Source organism: Oryzias melastigma, linkage group LG1 (assembly GCF_002922805.2).
Source record: "Oryzias melastigma strain HK-1 linkage group LG1, ASM292280v2, whole genome shotgun sequence".
Classification (NCBI taxonomy): Eukaryota; Metazoa; Chordata; class Actinopteri; order Beloniformes; family Adrianichthyidae; genus Oryzias; species Oryzias melastigma.
In genome coordinates this window covers 23000910-23003128 of record NC_050512.1, presented here as the reverse complement: position 1 = coordinate 23003128, position 2219 = coordinate 23000910, and the positions used below count along the sequence as shown (strand labels likewise).

At 43.8% G+C, this 2219-nt stretch overlaps 1 long non-coding RNA gene across 1 annotated transcript in view; it reads right to left on the bottom strand.

Moving 5' to 3' along the window:
* Positions 1 to 403: 403 nt before the first annotated feature.
* The window catches only part of LOC112157374, a 5940-nt gene continuing 4124 nt past the window's right edge, over positions 404 to 2219 (bottom strand). Inside the window, exon 2 of the long non-coding RNA XR_002921144.1 lies at positions 404 to 815. This is a non-coding gene — a long non-coding RNA (uncharacterized LOC112157374). The remainder of the gene's footprint in view (positions 816 to 2219) is intronic.

The following is a 2219-nucleotide window of genomic DNA, read 5'->3' as shown; positions in this document are numbered from 1 at the left end:
AGAGCGGGCCAACACGACAGATGAGGCAGCATAGGGACGGGGGGCAGAGGAAACGAGGACTAAAAGCACGGGGAACTGGAGGCAGACGACGGAGGCGAGGCGAGCGCGGAGGAAAAGTGAGGGATGGACGGGGCAGCAGATCAGAGGGAGCCTCCAGCGTGCCTTGCTCTCCCTTTAAAGAGGAGCCAGGAAAACAGATTAGGAGTCCTCTTTTCTCCTGGGGGAGCGCGCTCACACAAACTCCATTCAGCCTCCCTCCTCCCCCCTCTTGACTGGAACATTAAAACTAAGTTATACAGCGCGACCTGCCCGGCCCAGAACAAATTCACCCGGTGTTGAGGCCGTCCCGACGGCTGATCAAGTTTGACAAAAGGGGAGGTATGCGAACACACAGTGACAAATGCAGGGTTTCAGTGTTTTATTTGACCCAAAAGTTGCCAAAAAAAAAACAAAAAGTTAGAAGATTCATCAATTGGTGAAACAATTCTGTCCCCACACTCCTGCAAACGTGTGTTGAAGCTTTATCTCCTAAACTCCTGGAGCGTGTGTGGCGTGATGTCAAAGCCCACCCGAGTGTCCGACGGTGATAAAAAACCACACCGATTAAAAGCCACACACAGCCGGGCTGCAGCTCCAAATAATTCTGGGAAAGGTGATGCGAGTCTCCAGAAACTCAAACGGTTCTCACATCCTCCCGGTAGACTTCTTACTCCACTGCTGCATGCTGCTCTCTCAGCTCTCATTGTTAAATCTGCAGCTGGACAAACACTGGACAGAGGTGGACCAGAACAGATTTCGTCGGCTCTCTGGATGAGCTACAAACAGCAAAACAGGAAAATAAAACAGTTTTTTTTTTGGAAAGAAGAAGCAGTTTATTTCACTCCAAATATGACAAGTTTATATTTCTCTCTGTAAATTATATATAATAATAAACTATCAGAATACAAAAAATAAATGTCCAAATCTTCCCAGCCTATACTGTCTAATTTACATGTGAATATATAAATATCTTTCCTTTTTTTAGCATTTTTTTTACTACGTTGCTTAAGTTTGGCACCGGACTTGTGCAGCTGCCACTTTTGTGAATGTGGAGAGGTTTTCAGAGAGATGCTTCAGAACCAGTCCAAGGCCCGGGAAGTTAATGTTCCAACTCTTTTGTGTTCAGGCGAAACAATCGACAAATCCATGTGTGTCTCTAAAAGATTGTCACACCAAAAAAAAAAAAAAAAAAAAGCAAAATCCCCAACAAATAAGACAAAGTGAAATTTGAAAAAAGTTGCTGCCCACAGCAAAATATTTTGGTTAAATCATTTCCAGTTAAATTGAAGCAATTGAATCAGTTTGTTGTGGAAGTCCAGCTTTATCACAACCATTATTTTGAAAATTTTTATTATTTATCTTTGACATGCTTTAAAACAAGTTTTCAACTCATTGAATTATGTCTTTACAAGGAAACCTAATCAAGAAACACAAACTCTCCTCCACCGTTTTCTTTTATTGTGTCAATGTGAAGATCTCAAACTTGGATGGGTCCTAAACCGTGCTGTGGGGCAGTGTACAGCCACATGACATCGTGCCTAACTCTCTCCAAGGTGCTTCATCCCAAACTTACTGTGATCCGTCCTGTCACAGCTGTCACCAGGCCAGAGGCTGGACACCATGGATGCACGTCTTAGGCCTGCATGTACTATGAACCATGCAGGTTTCAACCAGACCTTCAACCCCACCACAAAAAAACAAAATAATTTATTGTCTTTTTTGCAGAAATTCAACTCTTTCCTTGTATTTTTCTCATTATGTCCCTTTTTTCCCACTTTATTCCTCAAATAAATCTCAGTGAGATTGGGGTAAATTGCAGTCAAGTGGACAAAGCAAAACTTCCGCTTGAAAAATGTGCAGGTTAGAAAGTTTCTGAGTGTGGAGTGGAGCTTGGTGACAACATGCTGCCCCCTCCAACCCTCTATCCCCTGCCAGGGCCGGGCATTCCTCACCCCTCCAATGGCCGGCTGGTTGGTACCCGTCTTTTTTTTCTCTCTCTGCCTTTCTCTTTGCATTGCAAGCACAGACAGATCTGTGCTCTTTTTTGCTTATATATTATTTCTTTCTCTTCATCTCTATTTTTTGTAAGGGAGACCTCCCGCGTCCACCCAGACTTGAGATTTGTAATGCTAGACAACACTCTGCAGTACGGGGATAAGACCTCGGCCAGCCCAGACAAA